Source organism: Tachyglossus aculeatus, chromosome 11 (assembly GCF_015852505.1).
Source record: "Tachyglossus aculeatus isolate mTacAcu1 chromosome 11, mTacAcu1.pri, whole genome shotgun sequence".
In the NCBI taxonomy this organism is placed as follows: domain Eukaryota; kingdom Metazoa; phylum Chordata; class Mammalia; order Monotremata; family Tachyglossidae; genus Tachyglossus; species Tachyglossus aculeatus.
This window is the reverse complement of record NC_052076.1, coordinates 44,974,066-44,995,884: the sequence shown is the minus strand read 5'-3', so window position 1 is coordinate 44,995,884 and position 21,819 is coordinate 44,974,066. Positions and strand designations below refer to the sequence as shown.

Sequence of the window (21,819 nt, the reverse complement as noted above, 5' to 3'; positions counted from 1 at the left end):
TTCCCGGCCACACTTCCCCAAGCACTTAATACAGTGCTTTGCACATAATAAGTGCTTAATAAACACCATTGATTGGTTGATGATTGATTCTAGGTGGCTGGGTTCTGTGAGCTGCAGAGTCAGGGGCTTCTCACTGTCCTCAGTCTAAAAGATTAAGCTGAAATTTGCTTTTTCAACACTGACATGTTACACCTAAATGCACAGAACTGGAGAGAAAGAGAATGAAAAAAAAAAAAGAAAATTCATACCTATACGCACCCACAATCAATCAATCAATCGTATTTATTGAGCGCTTACTGTGTGCAGAGCACTGTACTAAGCGCTTGGGAAGTACAAGTTGGCAACATATAGAGACAGTCCCTACCCAACAGTGGGCTCACAGTCACAAAGACACACACCCCGATCACCTTGTAGCCCCCCACCAGCGCTTAGAACAGTGCTTTGCACATAGTAAAGACTGAGCCCCTTCTTTCCTCTCCCCCTCGTCCCCCTCTCCATCCCCCCGTCTTACCTCCTTCCCTTCCCCACAGCACCTGTATATATGTATATATGGTTGTACATATTTATTACTCTATTTATTTATTTATTTTACTTGTACATTTCTATTTTGTTGGTATGTTTGGTTCTGTTCTCTGTCTCCCCCTTTTAGACTGTGAGCCCACTGTTGGGTAGGGACTGTCTCTATGTGATGCCAATTTGTACTTCCCAAGCGCTTAGTACAGTGCTCTGCACATAGTAAGCGCTCAATAAATACGATTGATTGATTGATTGATTGATTGATAGTAAGCGCTTAACAAATACCACCATTATTATTATTATTGTAGGTAGGCTCACTCTACCCCCTCCAGAGCCATGTACAAACACCAGTCCGTACTGCTCTGTACATATAGTATATATGCTCTGCTCCTGTTTCCTCTCATCAGAGAAATTTTGGCCATTTGGTTCCGAGCTAAATCCAGACACTTTCACAACATATGCTTCCATTTTTGTTCTGAACCTGCTGGGAACAAAAACAAAACCGCCCTCTCGCGTAGTCCTGCTTTTCTGAGGCTCCTGTAATTGCCTGAATGAGGAAAGGGAGGGCTGGCAGGGCAGCAAGTACACAGCAGGATAAATTCCCACGAGAGCTCAGCCTGGCCTGGGAGGCGGGAAGAGGAAGAGAAATTCATTCCACCGTGCTGTTCCAGGGCGACTGCAGCTGTACACTGGGCCCAGAAGCCCCTGAGCATTTGGTGAGGCCCAAATCACCCCTTCTCCTTGCCTCCAGCTAGCCAGTCGAGTTTACTAGGCAAGGGATTGATAGCAACCCCAGAACCCAGGCTTGGGTAGAATGGTTGGGGGCTGGGGCTGTTTTGGCACCAGGTACCCCCAGAGTGGTAATCTCCCATGGAAAGAGCTTAGGTCTCGGAGTCAGAATGCCTAGGTTCTAATCCGGCTCTCCCACTTGTCTGCTGTGTGACCTTAGACAAGTCGCTTCACTTCTCTGGGCCTCCGTTACCTCTTCTGTAAAACGGGGGTTGAGACTGTGAGCCCCACATGGGACAAGGGACTGTATCCAACCCGACTTGCTTGTATCCATCCCAGCGCTTAGTACAGTGCCTGGCACATAGGAAGCGCTTAACAAATACCACAGTCATTTTTATTATTATTAGTTGCCTGTTGTGTGACTTTAGGTGAGTCACAACTTCCTTTTTCCTCAGTTTCTTAATCTTTAAAATGGGGATTCAATACCTGTTCTCCCTCCTACGTAAACTGTGAGTCCCACGTGGCACAAGGACTGTGTCCAAGCAGCATACACTGTACCTACGCAGAGCTTGGTACAGTGCACATAGCATACATGTGCACTGTACATAGCATACATAGCATAACATGTACATGTGCACTGTACATAGCATACATGTGGCACATACATATATGTGCCACATACAGTGGCACATAGCATTTAATAAATATCATGATTATTATTGCCATTGCTATTGTTGCCATTATTATATTATTTTTTAAAACAGTGTATGTTAAGCGCTTACTGTGTGCCCGGCACTGTACTAAGTGCTGGGGGAGATACAAGCCAATCAGGTTGGATACATTTCATGACTCACAAGGAGCTCCTATTCTTAATCCCCATTTTACAGATGAGGTAACTGAGGTACAGAGAAGTGAAGTGACTTACCTAAGGTCATAGAGCAGTCAAAAGGAGGACCCAGGATTAGAACCCAAGTCCTTCTGACTCCAAGGCCCATACTCTAGCCACTAGGCCATGCTGCTTCTATTATTATCAATCAATCAATCATTTGTATTTATTGAGCGCTTACTGTGTGCAGAGCACTGTACTAAGCGCTTGGGAAGTACAAGTTGGCAACATATAGAGACAGTCCCTACCCAACAGTGGGCTCACAGTCTAGAAGGGGGAGACAGGGAACAAAACAAAACATATTAACAAAATAAAATAAATAGAATAGATATGTACAAGTAAAATAGAGTAATAAATATGTACAAACATATATTCAAATATACAGGTTATCATTATCATTATTATCGTTGTTATTATTATCCAAGGCAGACATTTTGCAGTTTTTGCCATCAAATTCAGTAGGGACCTTTGAAATTCGCTCTTTTATCCTATAGGGAATATTAGGTTTCAGACACTGAATTTAATTAAACTGCAATATCTTCATGTCCAGAGGTCTTTGGATAGTGGACAGCTTTTGAAGATGCCTAATAAATACAGGCTGACGCCTAGTGAAAGTAATGCGGAGGGCATACTGCCAAGAAACTTATCGAAGAGCCTACCCTCGCTCCGGTTGGCTGTACTTTGGCCGTTGGCCTAACTCCCCCAAGAGAGGCCAAGACCAGCCCAAGCTTTGTAAGCCAATACCATGGATGCGTAATGAATCTGGGTGAGGAGTGATTACCTGGTGGATCTGACCAATGCAAACCACGTCATTCCAGCAATTTCCCCCCCCCCCCCCCCGCCCCCCAAAAGCAGGGGTTTGGGACTGAATTAACCAGATAACTGGTCTCAACTGTCCACTTAGTTTTCCTGTTCAGACAAGCCACTGCCTTCTATCCATGGTCCAGACTTTGATGGAGATTCAGGGATTATTACTGACTCTCCTACCTCGAGAGACACTGGGTGTCTGATCCACTGGAAGTGATATTGGGGTGGGCTGGGGTTGCCATAATATTTCTTGCTCTCGTTGATCTTATGGGTTATCAGTATCAGATCTTTTGGTTTCTCTCCAATGACTATCATTGAAAACTCCATATGCTCAGACTTAAGAAAGAGTTTGGGAATCCAAAGGACCTTTTGGAAATCCCAAGAGATTACACAAGTCTCTTACAGTTGGAGTCAGAAATTCCAGGCTAGGGTTTGTGTGGTCATTAGAATTATCCCATGTGAGTTCTTGTGAGTTTGTTGGATCCCATTTTAAGAGACAGTCTCGGGGACCACTAAAATCAACAATCCTCTCTCCCAGAGGTGTTGACTTTCCATTTTGAGTGTGGGAGCTAAAACAGGGAGAGGATTTTAGTGGGAATGACTGGCTTCATAGGGATAATGGGCCAAAAAGCTACCATTTTGTCTCTTTTGAGCTCAGATTGGAAATTATCAGATCAAGTCAGAGATCTGGGGTGATCAAGTCTGGGAGTAGAGCTCTAACATCTAGGATATCATAACCCCCATTACCTCCATGGAGCGGTACCTATGCTCTCTCCCTTTCCTTAAGGAACCTATTCAGTTATCCACACATTTCCAATATACTATGTCAAAAGTATGGACAAATAAAACCATTTTTATACAAAGGAGAACACAGGAGCCCCAAACCAAAAAAGCTGGTCCGCAGTCCCTTTGAAAGGCTTCCAGGCAAGTTGGCAGGGATCTGCCAACTCCTGACCTCCTGGAATACGTCAGCCAGTCAGTCGTATTTATTGAGCACTTACTGTGTGCAGAGCACTGTAGTACGCACTTGAATAATTAACAGACACATTCCCTGCCCACAGTGAGCTTACAGTCTATGAGGGTGTGTGGTTTAGGTGTGGTTGGAGGCATGGATAAGGAACAGGAGAGGATGCTAGGAAATGCCCTAAATGACAGTTGATACTTTCTAATAATAATAATAATAACAATGGCATTTACTAAGCACTTACTATGTGCAAGGCTTCTGCCCAGCTGGCGTCACCTGAAAAATGTGCATTGCCAGAAGCTATAGGTGCTGTTATCTCCCTCCTTAACCTGGGCAGATATTGGATTTGGAGGGACAGTAGAGGATAGAGTGGAGGGGAGAAGTGAACATCCGCTCCTGGCCCCACCTGCATGGTTACATTCGTTTTTCTCTTCACTTCTAGCCTACTGCAAGAATTGAGCAATTACTCATTGAATCTGACCCATAGAAATAGCCAAGAAGAACAGAAGAACTTGAGCAAAGCCATACTATATCAGGTCACCAGTCCACCCAGACCAGTATTCCGTCTTCGATGGTAGCCCCTAAAGGTATTTGGCAGAACCATGGGATGGTGCTGCTTGCCATCCAACCGCCTCATGCCATCTAAAAGACAACCCAAAATGGACTGCTTCCCCATTCATATTTTCAACCCCTTCTTGAATCGATTGATATTTTCCACGGTACAATTTTCTGTATAATGAAGCTGAGTATCCAGGGAAAACAACTCTCACTTCTCCCAGAGAAACTGGTTTACTGGCCTAAACAATCTGGGAAATTGACCTGGGCTCTGCAGCCTTGTCTTAAGGTTGAAATCAATCAATCAATTAATCGATGCAATTATTGTGTGCACAGCACTGTACTAAGCACTTGGGAGAGTACAATATAATAGAATCGATAGACACATTTCCTGCCCACAGCGAGCTTACAGTCTAGAGGGGGAGTCAGACATTAATATAAATAAAGAAATTACGGATATGGACACAAGTGCTGTGGGGTGAGGGAGGAGTGAATAAAGGGAGAAAATCCAAGTTCAAAGGCGACAAGAAGGGAATAGGAGACGAGGAAATGAGGGTTTAGTCAGGGAAGGCCTCTTGGAGGAGCAGTGCTTCTAATAAGATTTTGAAAGTGGGGAGAGCGATCATCTGTCGGATATGAATAGGGAGGGCATGCCGGGCCAGAGGCAGGATGTGGGCGAGAGGTTGGCGGCGAGATGGAGGTACAGTGAGTAGGTTGAAATTTTTGGCTCATAATCGGGGTTCTCTCCAGCTCCTACCTCAACCAACTTCTAGAGCTGATATTCCTCCCCGAGTCTACAGCAGATGGCAGGCAGTTGGTCCTCTCCTTCAATGGGTGGGACATGAGGAGGATAAATTAGCTGGGCTTCTGGGAACACAAGTGATGCAACCATAAAAAGAGGTATTTTCTCTGTGAGGTCAACTCAAACTGGGCTCAAAAGCAAGGGAAAAAAAATCTTAGCAATCAACTGATCTGTTAGTTATCTAGTAAATCGATCCTTTTGTTGAATGGAATTTGAAGCCCCTGTTAAGCACCAAGTCACAATCCTTCCCGTTTCTTTTCATTTTTTTCAGTCTGCATTGTGATTCATCTTTTATATGGCAAATAATAATAATAATAATGGCATTTGTTAAGTGCTTACTATGTGCAAAGCACTGTTCTAAGCACTGGGGGGATACAAGGCAATGAGGTTGTCCCACATGGGGTTCACAGTTTTAAACCCCATTTTACAGATGAGGTAACTGAGGGTCAGAGAAGTGAAGTGACTTGCCCCAGGTCACACAGCAGACATGTGGCGGAGCCGGCATTCGAACCCATGACCTCTGACTCCAAAGCCCAGGCGCTTTCCACTGAGCCACGCTGCTTCTCAGGTGGAAAGGCTCTGAGTTTATAATTTCCAGGGGCACTCCTGCCCTCCTCTAGGACTACCTGTGAGTCTCCCAGGTTCCCAGTGGAAACTGTATACTACAATAATAATAATAGTATTTGTTAAATGCTATGTGCCAGGCACTGTACTAAGCACTGGGGTAGATGAAAGCAAATCGGGTTGGACACAGTTCCTGTCCCACATGGGGCTCACAGTCTCAATCCCTATTTTACAGATGAGGTAACCGAGGCCCAGAGAAGTGAAGTGACTTGCCCAAGGTCACACAGCAGACAAATGGCAGATTTGGGATTAGAACCCATGACCTTCTGGCTCACAGGCCCTTGCTCGATCCACTAGGCCACAATCGATCTAGAAAACTGACACTATTAGAGGATTTTTTAATGATATTTGCTATAAGTACTTACTATGTGTCAAGCATTATTCTAAGCACTGGGGTAAATATAAATTCATCATGTTGGACACAGTCCCTGTCCCCTATGGGGTTTCCAGTCTGAGTAGGAGGGAGAACATGTATTGAACCCCCATTTTACAGTTGAGGTACAGAGGAGTTAAGTGGCTTACCCGAGGTCACACAGCAGTCCTGTGGTGGAGACGGAATTAGAACCCAGGTCCTCTGATGCCCAGACCTGGACTCTTGCCGCTAGGTCAAGCTACTTCATCATCATCATCATCAATCATATTTATTGAGCGCTTACTGTGTGCAGAGCACTGTACTAAGCACTTGGGAAGTACAAGTTGGCAACACATAGAGACAGTCCTTACCCAACAGTGGGCTCACAGTCTAAAAGGGGGAGACAGAGAATAAAACCAAACATACTAACAAAATAAAATGAATAGAATAGATATGTACAAGTAAAATAAATAAATAAATAGAGTAAGAAATATGTACAAACATATATACATATATACAGGTGCTGTGGGGAAGGGAAGGAGGTAAGATGGGGGGGTGGAGAGGGGGACGAGGGGGAGAGGAAGGAAGGGGCTCAGTCTGGGAAGGCCTCCTGGAGGAGGTGAGCTCTCAGTAGGGCCTTGAAGGGAGGAAGAGAGCTAGCTTGGCGGAGAGCTTAGCTTAGCTTACTTAAAATTAATAAACATAATAACTGGGTTGTAGGCCCCGTGAGGGACCAGAGAGCGTCTGAACTATTTGTTTTCACCACCGTGCTTAGCTCAGAGTAAGCACTTACCCACCTAACTAATTTACTGAGCCACTTCTGGAAACTGGCTCCTGAGGATTAAGAACCCGTTGGTGAAATGGTAGAAACTGACGGGGAAATGTCCAGCCCTCTCAGCCACACCGAAGCCAAATAAATATTCAGGAAACTGTGTTCGAGAGACAATGGTCGACTTCTCATTCCCATCCCCGCTAATCGTAGCATTCAAGCGACCTCGCTTTCTATATACTGAGGAATCAAACATTTACTGGCTTAATGTTTACATAACAGTTTGATACCCACTCCCCTATGGTTACCTAGTGAAGTTATATATACATATACTGGGCTCTTACTGTACCTTGCCTTATTTCCCCCGCTAATACATACTTTCTACCTCCTGGGTCTTTAATTTAGTTTTTGCATTTAGCATTTTTCAATAACAGAGAGATGACCAAAAATACCATCCATTAACACTTTAAGGTCACAAAATGCATTTGGGGAAAATTAATGCTTTGGCTAAACAAAAACATTATCCCAGGTCGTTCTGAGACTTGATTACCTGTAAGAGGCTTCGAGAGTCCTCGGATGCCAGGTAGGTAGAAAATGTAATGTAGCACTATTCTAGGTGAGTTATATAATGAAGCATCAAATATATAGTTCTTTTCCAGACAGAACTTGCATAAGAGTTTGACACAAACTGATTATTTTATTTTGTTACTATTTATTTTATTTTGTTAATATGTTTGGTTTTGTTCCCTTCTAGACTGTGAGCCCACTGTTGGGTAGGGACCGTCTCTATATGTTGCCAACTTGTACTTCCCAAGCGCTTAATACAGTGCTCTGCACACAGTAAGCGTTCAATAAACATAATTGATTGATTGATTGATTGATTAGGACTGGTGAGGTCTTAAATTCATAGAGCTGCATACTCCTGGACCTTGCCTCAGTTCCCTAGCTAATAGTTCAATTTTCTTTCATTGTAAAGTGCCTTCGATGCACACAACATGTGCATGCACACACAAACACATATACTAGTCATTCCATTATACCAGGAGAAGCAGCGTGGCTCAGTGGAAAGAGCCTGGGCTTTGGAGTCAGAGGTCATGGGTTCGAATACCAGCTCCGCCACATGTCTGCTGTGTGACCTTGGGCAAGTCACTTCACTTCTCTGAGCTCAGTTACCTCATCTGTAAAATGGGGAGTAAGACTGTGAGCCCCACGTGGGGCAACCTGATCACCTTGTATCCTCCCCAGCGCTTAGAACAGTGCTTTGCGTATAGTAAGCACTTAACAAATGCCATTATTATATTATTATTATATTATATATTATTATTCTGCTGAGTTATGTGTATGGTGAGTCTTCTGTGTGGCTTCAGACAAACCCAAGAAAAGTGCCAGGAAAAATGAAGACCACATATAACAAAGGCATCCAGATGTATTCTCAGACGGGCAGGGTTAGCTTCAGTAATAGTGTCTGTAGAGTTTAAAGTTTGGACAAAGTCCTTGTTCATTCTCCCCTTCCCAAGGCTAAAGTTGCTCCTGAGACGGGAAATCCCTGGTTTGTGTGGTAGTCGGGGGCCTATCACTTCTGGACATTTTGTCTTGCTATCTGTGGTTGGTTTGCTAAATCTGCTAGTGGAATCGAAAACCCCTTTGATAGTGTCTTCTTCCCTGGGTTGTCATTCTCCTGAATGGGCCATGCCACCTCTGGGTTCTTGGGTCCTCTGGGGAAAGACAATTTGGTGTCACCTAGTGCCCCAGCAGAGAGGGCTGAGAAGCGGTATGGTCTAGTGGATAGAACACAAGCCTGGGAGTCAGATGGACCTGGGTTCTCATTCAGGCTCCACCACTTGTCTGCTGTATGACCTTGGGCAAGTCACTTAACTTCTCTGGGCCTCAGTCACCTCATCAGTAAAATAGGGATTAAGACTGTGAGCCCCACAAGGGATATGGACTGTGTCCAAGCTGATTAGCTTGTATCTACCCCAGTGCTTAGTACAATGCCTGGCACATAGTAAGTGCTTGACAAATACCATTTAAAAAAAAATGTTTTTAGTCATTTGGCTACAAATTCTGTCTGTAAAAATCAGCATTGCCCTCACTCTCATTCATTCTATTGTATTTATTGAGCACTTACTGCGTGCAGAGCACTGTACTCAATCTCCCTTCCTTCCTTTCCCAGTCATCTCCATCGTCCATGACACTAAGCTAAGACAACACAAGTACTGGCGTATGGAGACACCTTCACTGCTTCCCACTGGTCCAGATTCCCATGAAAACCAAATCAAAAGGGAACAGGACGAAGTCTCCCGTTTCTTTTAGGCTCTTTGCCTGGTTTTCTTTAGTTCTGCCGCCTGGCTTCCTTTAGGCCTTGGCAAATGCTTATTTTCATGGTTGTTTCCTCCCACCCCCGCCCTGCTTCCTGGCAGAAGGGGCCCAGGCAGCTGCTGCCTGTCCTAGGCTTAGGTTTCCATAACCTCTGTGGCAGCCCTTTCTAGGGTCTCGCAACCTTTTAAAATGAGAGTGTTGAAGAGCTGAGCCTTGGCATAGTGGATAGAGCACAGGCTTGGGAGTCAGGAGGTCACGGGTTTTAATCCCGGCCCTGTCACTTGTCTGGGCTAGTCACTTCACTTCTCTGAGCCTCAGTCACCTCATCTGTAAAATGGGGATTGAGACTGTGAGCCCCATGTGGGACAGGGACTGTGTCCAACCTGATTGATTTGTATCTTCCACAGCGCTTAGAACAGTGGTTGGCACATAGAAAGCGCTTAACAAGTACCATTATTATTATTATTATTGTTATTATTATTATTATTCTGAACAGTTTTCTCTTGTCATCCCCTCATCAAAATCCTTGATTCCAATGAGAAGGCTGGTTGAGGGATAATCTTGGTTGCCTGCCCAAAGTTTACCTAATATTTGCCTGAGAAGCCAAGGCTGCGGATTCGTTGGAGGAGTAAACACAAGTCAATCTATTCAGCCACTGAAGCTGGAAAGTGGAGGTTTAAAGCAGACCACCAGAAATACATCATCACATAGCAGGTAATGGTGGAATCCCCTGTCACAGGAAATGGTGCAGGTTGAAAATATCAATAGGTTCTAGAGGACCCAGGGTAAATACATGGATTACTTGAGGGGAAATTAGGGATGTTAAGGAGAAAGAAGGAAGTTAGGTTCTTCCTTAACCAATAGTATGGAAGTCAAGGAGGGGATATATCCCATGTCTCCACAACCATCCTGTTACCCCTGCTGGAGACCAGGAATGCCATTTCCTGAGTTCTCCATTTCCTGCAAACTGCTCAACTGTGCCACCCAGCTACAGTATTCTTTTCCAGAGGATTCCCTCCATGGTGGGGGAATTGAAACCTGACCAAATATCCCCTGCTTTGACATTTCCCATTCGACATTTGACATTCACAGGGTAAGGGCTCCCCATGAATATCATTTTGTTTCCACTTCTTATCCCACTCATAGCAAGCCTACAATCTTACAGTGGCTTCATTTCTGGCTAACCCCCACGAGTGAAATCCGTGAATTGGTTTTAGCCTCCGGGTGCAGAGATTCCCCCGCCCCCCCCCAACCAAAAACTGTTTTTGTGGTTCCAGACTGTTAACTAAATGGTACGATTTCCGTGAATGTGTCTATAAATCTCCCAAAGGATCTAGGCTGTAGGCCCCAAGCAAGCATGCAGAAATAAAGTTTAATCTTCTCCTTTGATATAAGCATAATTCTGGCAGGGGCAGCTGAGTCTGAGAGGAGGACTCTGGCTTGATGCCCAGGTGGGTGTGGGAAGTCGGGAAAGTGAAGGCCTTAGTGAGAGGGGCAATGAGGGAAAGTGAGGGGCAGCTGAACCAGAGGGAAGGAAGCACAGAACTGCTAACAGGCTTTGGGGCTTGCAGGGTGGAAGGAGAGGGCAGCATGGAGAAGGGAGATCCCTCCCTGATTTGAACAATAGCAAGCCCCGGTTTTCTTGCAGGAGAGCTGGCACTGGCTCGGATTTTTTCTGCTGAGCTGGTTCCCTCCATATTACTGGGCAGCCAGACAGATTGTCAGGCTACACGCCCGGGAGAGAGAAAAAAAAATTAACACCCCAGTCAATAGATCTCTTTAAATCTCTGCGGATCTTTTCAGATTTAACTACAGCTGACAGGTCGGGGATGTGGGGAGAGGCAAGGGGGTGGGGCTGACAGGTGACAGCTAAGTCTGCAGTGCAATGCTGCGTTCAAGTCATCTCTCTTGCAAGAAGTCCAAAGGAAGAAAAGCAGAAGGCAGGTCCTGGCTTTTCAGGAATATGAGCGGTTCACCCTGAATCGGTATCCCAGCCTATTTTGCCTCGGGATGCTCTGAAAGGTGGCTCTCCAGCTTTTCTAGGAGCAAGGCACTCTGAAAAGCTCTGGGAATTTCTAACCTGCTGTTTCGGAAGCAAGGACTGTTCAAGCCCTTGGCTTCCACTTTCCCAGAGATATTTAGTGTTCACCATTCAGTTTTTTTCCCATGGAAATGATTTATGCAATTTAAAAAATCTGTGGCAGATACAAAAATACCTCTCTGAAAGGCTTCCCCTTTCCTACTCAGTAAGCCTACCCATAGGATGAGTCTGAAATCAGATTGTTTACCCTTAACACACTACAAAACCCAACAAGACCTGTCTTTCACCAACCAAATCATTGGTGAAGCTCTAATGACAGGATCCCTGCCACTGGCACAGCTGGCTTTGCAGCTGAAACACTGAGGAAGTGGCTGGCTTCATTCTATCCCATTTCTGCCACTGGAGGAGGGAAGGCCTTAGTGTTAGAGCAAATTCAATTTATCTCCTTAGTAGTACATATTTATTACTCTATTTATTTATTTATTTTACTTGTACCTATCTATTCTATTTGTTTTATTTTGTTACTATGTTTGGTTTTGTTCTCTGTCTCCCCCTTCTAGACTGTGAGCCCACTGATGGGTAGGGACTGTCTCTATATGTTGCCAGCTTGTACTTCCCAAGCACTTAGTACAGTGCTCTGCACACAGTAAGCACTTAATAAATACGATTGATTGACTGATTGATAGCCTTGTTCTGTGAATCCCCAGGAGCCTGGGGAAGTTCCAGGGCTGAAAGAAAAATTTGAGGTCCACTTTGGATTGAAGGACTGTTACCTCCCTCCTCTCTCTGCCATGGCTCTCAACACCGAGTTCCAGGGCTCAGAAGGGGTGTCCGTAGTTTCATTGATTGATTGATCAATTCGTTCAACTGTATTTATGGAGCACTTACTGTGTGCAGAGCACTGTACTAAGTGCTTGGGAGAGTACAACAAACAGACACATTCCCTAGTAAGGGAACACAGATGCTCTGGAGCAAGTGAGGGTGCCAGGGCTCCCAACTAGACAAGGTTCTTGATTCAGGGAAGCATAGAGTATGTCTGTAAAACGGGAGGTGTGACATTACATTAGGGAGGCAGCACATTCTAGTGAAAAAAGCTTGGGCTTGGGAGTTAGGAGACCTGCATTCTAGTCCCAGCTCTGCCCCCAGCTTCCTGCGTAACCACAGGCAAGTCATTTAACCTCTCTGGACATCAGTTTCCTCATTCAATCGTATTTATTGAGCGCTTACTGTGTGCAGAGCACTGTACTAAGCACTTGGGAAGTACAAGTCAGCAACATATGATCAGGTGATCAGGTTGTCCCACGTGGGGCTCACAGTCTTAATCCCCATTTTACAGAAGAGGTAACAGGCTCAGAGAATTTAAGTGACTTCCCCAAGGTCACACAGCAGACAAGTGGCGGAGCCGGGATCCGAACCCATGACATCTGACTCCAAAGCCCGGGTTCTTTCCACTGAGCCATGCTGCTTCTCTTATCTGCTCCTCATCTGTAAAGTGGGGATGATCATACCTTTCCTCCACCTCTCAGGGTCGCACCTGGAGAGTTTCCAGTACTCTACCAGTCCAGACTGCGGGAGGGAGAGTCAAGCAGAGGCCTATCATTCCATTCCTAGCTTGGGCAGCGGCTAGTGAGTGGAAGGCAATCTGCTACAAGTCAAAACTCAACTGGGCTGGGCAGCCGTGGCATGGGAGAGAGTAGAGGGCGGAGACTCGGGTTTACTGTGTGGAAGGAGGCAATGGTAAACCACCGCGTATTTTTACCGAGAAAACTCTACGGATGCCCTACCAGAACGACTGCAGATGGAGGTGGGGAGTTCTGGGGGAGATGTGTCCATGGTGTCACTGAGGATCGGGCACAACTCGAAAGCAAAAGACAAAAACAACATACCTTTCCTCACCTCCCACGGATGTTGAGGGGATAAAAAATGAGTTAACTGAGTGAAAGTGCTTTGGAAAAATAAAAGGGCTGTGCAAGAACAAGATATTACTGTGCCCCGAGTAATACAGGGGATGTTACAAGGTTCTTCTTGCCAGATATCTGTACAGACCATCAGTGTTCATCCCCTCTCTCCTAATTCTCATCCAGCTAGATAGGCCATGAACTTATTTTATTGCCTGTCCCCCTGCATTCATTCATACATTCAATCGTATTTATTGAGCGCTTACTGTGTGCAGAGCACTGTACTAAGTGCTAGGGAAGTACAAGTTGGCAACATATAGAGATGGTCTTTACCCAACAACAGGCTCACAGTCTAGAAGGGGGAGACAGACGACAAAACAAAACATGTGGACAGGTGTCAAGTCATCAGAAATGCAATTAAAGCTAGATGCACATCATTAACAAAATAAATAGAAAATATGTACAAGTAAAATAGAGTAATAAATCTGTACAAACATATACACAGGTGCTGTGGGGAGGGGAAGGAGGTAGGGTGGGGGGGATGGGGAGGAGGAGGAGGAAAAGGGGGGCTCAGTCTGCAGATTGTATGTTCTTTATGTGCAAGGATCACACCGCAGCAACAGTATCGTATTGTACTTTCCAAGTGCTTACTGCAATGCTCTGCATACATTTGATTGATTGAGTGATGAATTACATTTTTCACAGTGGAGCAAAGAGATCTCTCTTTGGGCATCTCACCATCCCCAACCTAAGTTTGGCTCTTAAGTATTCCTTTTAGGTCTAGCCCAAATACAATATTCAACCGCATTTATTGAGCGCTTATCATCATCAATTGTATTTATTGAGTGCTTACTGTGTGCAGAGCACTGTACTAAGCGCTTGGGAAGTACAAGTTGTACTACAGAGCACTATTTGGCAACAAATAGAGACAATTCCTACCCAACAACTGGCTCACAGTCTAGAATATATATAATAGACATATCCCCTGCTACAGTGAACTTACAGTCCAGAAAGGGAAACTCCCAAGTGCTTAGTTAATGAATACCATAATAATAATAATTATTATTATTACAGTGCTGCACACACAAGTAAGCACTCAAATACCACTGATTGACTCACTGATAAACTGTAGGCTTGTTATGGTCAGGGAACATGGCTGTTAATTTGGTTGTACTGTACTCTCCCAAGCGCTTAGTACAGTGTTCTGCACAAAGTAAGTGCTTAGTAATAATAATAATGATAATAATGATGGCATTTATTAAGCACTTACTATGTGCAAAGCACTGTTCTAAGCGCTGTGGAGGCTACAAGGTGATCAGGTTGTCCCATGGGGGGGACTCACAGTCTTAATTCCCGTTTTACAGATGAGGTAACTGAGGCAAAGAGAAGTGAAGTGACTTGCCCAAAGTCACACAGCTGACAATTGGCGGAGCCGGAATTTGAACCCATGACCTCTGACTGCAAAGCCCGGGCTCTTTCATTCATTCATTCATTCAATCAATCGTATTTATTGAGCGCTTACTGTGTGCAGAGCACTGTACTAAGCGCTTGGGAAGTACATGTTGGCAACATATAGAGACGGTCCCTACCCAACAGCGGGCTCACAGTCTAGAAGGGGGAGACAGACAACAAAACAAAACATATTAACAAAATAAAATAAATAGACTAAATATGTACAAATACACAATAGAGTAATAAATATGTACAAACGTATATACAGCTGCTGTGGGGAGGGGAAGGAGGTAAGGCGGGGGGGATGGGGAGGAAGGGGAGAGGAAAGAGGGGGCTCAGTCTGGGAAGGCCTCCTGGAGGAGGTGAGCTCCCACTGAGCCACGCTGCTTCTCTATAAATAAATAATTTATTTATAATATATGATCAATCAATCAATTGTATCTATTGAGTGCTTACTGTGTGCAGAGCACTGTACGAAGCACTTGGGAAGTACAAGTTGGCAACATATAGAGACAGTCCCTACCCAACAGTGGGCTCACAGTCTAGAAGGAAATAATAATAATGGCATTTATTAAGCGCTTACTATGCGCAAAGCACTGTTCTAAGCACTGGGGAGATTACAAGGTGATCAGATTGTCCCACACAGGGCTCACAGTCTTAATCCCCATTTTATAAATGAGGTAACTGAGGCTCAGAGAAGTGAAGTGACTTGCCCAAAGTCACACAGCTGACAATTGGCAGAGCCAGGATTTGAACCCATGACCTCTGACTCCGAAGCCTGGGCTCTTTCCACTGAGCCACGCTGCTTCTCAAACATATAAACATTATTATTTTTTTAACAATGCCACTGACTGATTGATTGATGGATGGATTGATTCAGTCAATCCCTATGGATATACTTAAAACACACCCAGGGCCCGAAGACCATCAAGCAAATACTCAGAAAGAAATTCAGCGATCCAAGAAAAAAAATAGTACGAGCAGCCTCCAGAGGGGATGGTGAAAACCCAGGAAACGTCTCCTAGTCATCATCATCATCATCAATCGTATTTATTGAGCACTTACTATGTGCAGAGCACTGTACTAAGCGCTTGGGAAGTACAAATTGTCAACATATAGAGACAGTCCCTACCCAACAGTGGGCTCACAGTCTAAAAGGGGGAGACAGAGAACAAAACCAAACATACTAACAAAATTAAATAAATAGAATAGATATGTACAAGTAAAATAAATAAATAGAGTAATAAATATGTACAGACATATATACATATATACAGGTGCTGTGGGGAAGGGAAGGAGGTAAGAAGGGGGGGATGGAGGGGGGACGAGGGGGAGAGGAAGGAAGGGGCTCAGTCTGGGAAGGCCTCCTGGAGGAGGTGAGCTCTCAATAGGGCCTTGAAGGGAGGAAGAGAGCTAGCTTGGCGGAGGGGCAGAGGGAGGGCATTCCAGACCCGGGGGATGATGTGGGCCGGGGGTTGATGGCGGGACAGGCGAGAACGAGGTACGGTGAGGAGATTAGCAGCGGAGGAGCGGAGGGTGCGGGCTGGGCTGGAGAAGGAGAGAAGGGAGGTGAGGTAGGAGGGGGCGAGGGGATGGACAGCCTTGAAGCCCAGGGTGAGGAGTTTCTGCCTGATGTGCAGATTGATTGGTAGCCAGTGGAGATTTTTTAGTCCTGCCCTCAGTGAAGAGGCTTTGTTGTTGGAACAGAAGAATCAGGGAAGAAGAGTTCAGCTGAGCCACTCTAGCCATTGACTTTCCCTTAGTTTAGGGTTTCACCACCTGGATCTCCCCCCTGAGAAAATCCGAGGGGGGAAAATCCTTGAGAAATGACATTTGGCTTTCCCAAAAGAGCACAGACAGCAGTAGCTCCGTCTCCCCATCTTCACCTGCTCTCCCAAGTTGGCTGCCATCTGAGACCCCCCCCCCCACCAGATCCAGGATGCTAACTGGGGTAAATGATCACGGTACCCTCTACAGACATTCATGGCTCAGTGGAAAGAGCACAGGCTTGAGAGGCAGAGGTCATGGGTTCTAATCCCGGCTCCCCACTTGTCAGCCGTGTGACTTTGGGCAAGTCACTTCTCTATGCCTCAGTTTCCTCATCTGTAAAATGGAAATTAAGACAGCCCCACATGGGACAACCTTGATTACCTTCTATCCCCCCAGCGCTTAGAACAGTGCTTGGCATATAGTAAGTGCTTAACAAATACCAACATTATTATTATTATTATTATTATTCAGCAAATTCCTGCCCAGAGCAGTGCTTGGCACATAGTAAGTGCTTAACAAATACCAACATTATTATTATTATTCAGCAAATTTCTGCCCTTTCCAGGAGCTAATTGATTCATTACAGCCACTTGGCTAAATAAACCACCCTCATCCAGCTGACTACCACCATGTGACTACCATGTGACTACCACCATCAGTAAAATGTGTAAAATTTGATGTCTTTTTCCTACTCACCTGGCACCAATTGGGTGATCTCAGAACAAGGCAGACTACATCAAGCCAAACTCTCCTCTAAAGCCTAATAGAGTTGAAAGCCCAAATGATATTTTCTGGCAAGTAATCACGATTACCAGTAAATCTCATCTTTCCAAGTACCTTTTTCTCCAGAACATCCTTTTCTTTGGAAAGTAGTCTCTGAGGTGGCTGCCAAGCTTTCCCCTGCTCTCGCCTAGCGTCATCATCTGTCTGAGCCTGGAGCTGAAGACGTGACTGGAGCCTCTTGAGAAGACCCCGGGTCAAGCAAACCGACTTGGCAAAGAGGGTGTGGGTCCTCACTGCTCAGAAAAGAATCCCCCCAGGTCTTCAGAGGTGAGTTTACTGATATGGAATTTACTGGTATTTACTGAGTGTTCATTCTATGCCAAGAATTGTACTAAGTGCTTATCCAAGGTGAATTTGGTCCCTGAGGGAATTCCCTTGATGGTCAAAGGGCTCTCTCCAAGTTGTTCAATGAGTTAGAGTTGGCCTCCCTAATGATCTCAGAGAGCCTCAGTATTGCTAATTCCATTTTTTAGAGTGGAGAAACTAACTCAGAGAGGGTAAATAGCTTGCCTGAAGTTGCACAGCGACAAGTGAACAAACCAGGAGTTGAACCCAAGTCTTCTGCCTTCACCTCTTTCTCACATCCAAAAAACACTATAAGGCTTCCCGGGAAAGTCTGTCATGACAGGTTTCTGAGGAGCTTCCCCTTCTCTGATTTATAATGTCTCCTATCTTTAAGCCCACACAAACACCCAGGCAGAGCAATGATAAATAAATAAATGGCTAAGTCAGACTGAGGTTCCTGGGGTTGAGGGGGAAGCTGTTGGTCTTTGTTCTGAATTTCCTGTGTCTCATTGATGTCGGGGACAGATGTTGGCAGACATGCATTTCCCTGACTCTGAGGTTTTAGGCTTTGCCTGCTGACCCCCAGATATGGGGGTAAAGGGCTGCCTGGCTCCCTGCTGATGATCGGCTGGGATCAGTGGAACAGAGGTTGCTGGCTCCCTGGCCATCCAAGGACCAGGGTAAGCCCGAAGACAGGAGACCTCGTCTGCCTTAGGGCATCGGGAAACTTTGGCTGTGGCCAAGGCAAGCAGTTGAGGAAAAAATGACTTCATGGGAGATTATGAAATGTCTAGGATTTTTCCAAGAGGCCACACTGGCTCTTAGATAAGGCTCTGTCTCAAGTAAGCATCCAATCAAGCTGTTTTAAAGGGTGCAGTTCCATTTTTTCTGGGGTATGGGATTATTTTGCCTCCATTGGTACAGGGCTCAGAGGTATTTTGAGAAGGGGCGGTTGCCACTGCCTGTGATCCTACTCAGTAATCCTTGCTGAGCAAATGTACTGTAGATTCGTTTTTGGTGCTTCTTGCACCACGGCTTCTCAATCTGTTTCTCCATTTTAATCAGAGCAAAAGGTGATCCTCACACATGTCGGTTTTTAAATCAAAGTGCACCTTTGGAATCATCATTCCAAAGAGAAGCAGCATGGCTCAGTGGAAAGAGCACGGGCTTTGGAGTCAGAGGTCATGGGTTTGAATCCCGGCTCTGCCAATTGTCAGCTGTGTGACTTTGGGCAAGTCACTTAACTTCTCTGTGCCTCAGTTACCTCATCTGTAAAATGGGGATCAAGACTGTGAGCCCCCTGTGGGACAACCTGATCACTTTGTAACCTCCCCAGCGCTTAGAACAGTGCTTTGCACATAGTAAGTGCTTAATAAATGCCATTATTATTATTATTATTATTATCATTTTTCATCTGAACCCTGATTCTCTAGCAAACCCCACTGTGGGAGAGTTCTGTGGTAGAACGATAACCCTGATGACACAGTGCCTGTCTCCTCTGGCAGGTCTAGTGTTTTTACATTTAATTATGTCTCACAACACCCCTGAAAGAACGAAAGAAGCTGTCCCCCAAGCAGAGCAACTGAGTCTCGGAGAGATGCTGGGATCTGTTCAGAGTCATCCCAGAAGCTCACCTTGCAAACCATGTCACTGAGGTCAGTAGTCCTTGCCCAGGCCAGAATTTGGCATTCACAATGTCCTGGCTTGAGAAGGAGGCATCAGGTTGGACACAGTCCAACCACATGGGGCTCACAATCTTCTGGATGGTTAATAAAAGTCTGTATTTTATCTAGAGCTTAGTCCAGTCCTTTTCATATGGGAGGTGTTAATAAGTACTTATAATTACTATATCTCTTCCTGAGGTGGTTTTGTAAGAGGATGGGAACTTTAGATTGGCCAAGACCAGAGTTATGGGATCTGCTTATCTCTTCTTTTGACATCATAATCTGCAGGTGAGCTCCATGGGAGGGCTGAGGTGGGTATGCTACCCTAAGGCTTCTGAGGTCCTAGACATCTCAAAACTTCCCATGAAGTCACTTTTTCCTCAACTTTCTCACCTTGGCCTCTGCCCAAGTTTCCCAATGACCCAAGGCAGTGTTGAGAAAAAGAAGAAAAAGCAAAAGATATATGGCAGCTGGATCACAGAATTGTTATCAGAGAACTGTATCAACTGAACTACAACCGAGTTTTCCCCATCACATGTTATTCATCTGCGCCTCATTAAATGTCCAAATCCTATATCTACCGAGAGTGGTGACTCTTCCTTTCCTCAGGCTTGTCAACTTTGTTGTGCTGCCAAGAGATACAAAACTTCACCCATGACACGGCCTTCTTCTCCAATAGTCACTGAAAACCCAGGGAACTGAGGCGTTCCAGTTGGGTTCGTGCTCCAGGACATTGCTGCTGTTGAGTCGCTGCCTGGTATCAGTAACACTGGCTCACCTAGAACGTTTTCTACCCCGGGATTAGCTGGATAGCAGCCCTGCCCTTGTCTGGCTCACTAGAGATTGCCCTCCTCAACGTGAATTATTTAGGGCCTCTGGAGTTTGCCTGACTTCCTCTTCTGGCTGATGGCAGCGGCTGATTCAAACGTTCCACAGTCTGGCCTCACAGAGCCAAAGGTTGCTCTTCACTTTACTGGCTGGTTAAGTGGGCTCCTGTAAGAGCAACCATTGTGGAAATTCAGCTTCTGGAAGGTACAATCAGTGTTCTGTGTGTGCTTTGTAATAACACCCAGCACACTGTGAGGGCTTAATAAATATTGAACATATCATCAACAATCAAGGGCTGCCCTTTCTTCATCTCCTGGCGCCCCATCCTTGTCACCTACTGTGCTGATCAGACAATTCATCCCAGCATACCATCTTCTTTCCCTTCTCCTTTCTTCAGGCCTTCCCTCAGGATGGCTCCCATCAGTAGAAAGGCCTTCCCTTCCCATTCACCAAACTGGGCCTTGCCCAGTGTTTACAATATTGTGGAAAGCTAAATGCCTCCAGGAAGACTTCCTTGATTACCTCAGCCCTCGATATGCATTCACTTAATTCTAACACGACTGTTTTGCCCACTGCAGTCATATCTGTTTTCTTCTACGTGGTTGGCTGGGCTCATCTGCCCCGTCCTGTCTCACACCTAATTATGAGGAAAAAGTTCAAATCTAATATACCATTTGCCCAGTTAATAAATATCAGTGATTGATTGATTATTCCCACCATTTTATTCCTTCCTGCTTTACCTGGCCAGCTCACTGCATTCTTCTATTCTGGCCTTTCCCACGGTTATCAACTCCACGAGTCCAAATAACCATCACTTTCAGGGCCCCAGAGATTCACTGAGCCGCTGGACAATCAGATGTCTATGAACTCCAGACTGTGAGCCCGTCTTCTAGACTGTGAGCCCATTGTTGGGTAGGGACTGTCTCTATATGGTGCCAACTTGTACTTCCCAGGCGCTTAGTACAGAGCTCTGCACACAGTAAGCGCTCAATAAATACGACTGAATGAGTGAATGAATGAGAAGGTGCCAAGGGACTTTAATATTCATCATGGAAACACTCCTTTGAGAAAAGACCGTAAACTCTCCTAAATGTCTGTCAGGTCCCATCCAGGCTTTATCCACTCAGATTTGGGAACAGATACTGTAGATCCCTGGGCATGATTTCCAGGAGAAACACAACAGTTCCTCCAGATCCAGAATTTAGGATTTCCTGCAACCTTACTGGATTAACTCCACTGGTCTGAGCAGCCCAGTCCCTTTGCTGACCTCCAGTCGGCCTGGCGCTATGGCTGCCACTGACAGTTCTCTGCCTTTACAACTGTGATGTTTGTCTTCTTGTACGCTATGCGTCTCATTTACCCTGTTTTTCTAGCGGACTGTGAGGTTCTGGAGGACAGGAACCATGTCTCATTTTCTCCTTTGTAACCCTACACAATGCCTAGTAGCAGCTCAGTAAACACTGATGTTGGGAGAATGAACAAATGGAAGAAATGACTAGAGGAGAGGGGAGATTGTGAAGGGCAGGTACCAAAAGACTATTGGCCTCATTTTCATATCCCTTTGTTACCCCAGCTGTGTGGCTGTGAGCTGCTCCATTTCCACCCTAGGTGACACCTTCTGTACCAAAAGCTCCCAAGGCTGCCAGGTGCAAAGAAGAGGGAGGGATCCAGGTAGCGGCCAGGTGTGATGGAAAAGGATTAGATCATCAACTGTTGAGAAAAATATGGAGAGACACTAAAGGCAAAGCTATTGAGGAGGAAGACTCTTTCATCTC

General features: G+C 45.3%; 1 protein-coding gene and 1 non-coding gene across 2 annotated transcripts in view; one reads left to right on the top strand and one right to left on the bottom strand.

The window, feature by feature from the left end:
• Positions 1 to 21,819, bottom strand: part of JPH3 (junctophilin 3) — a 130,868-nt gene that overhangs the window by 28,219 nt on the left and 80,830 nt on the right.
• On the top strand, positions 12,881 to 13,017 carry LOC119935260. The gene has a single exon (XR_005453147.1). It is a non-coding gene; the product is annotated as a small nucleolar RNA SNORA7 (small nucleolar RNA).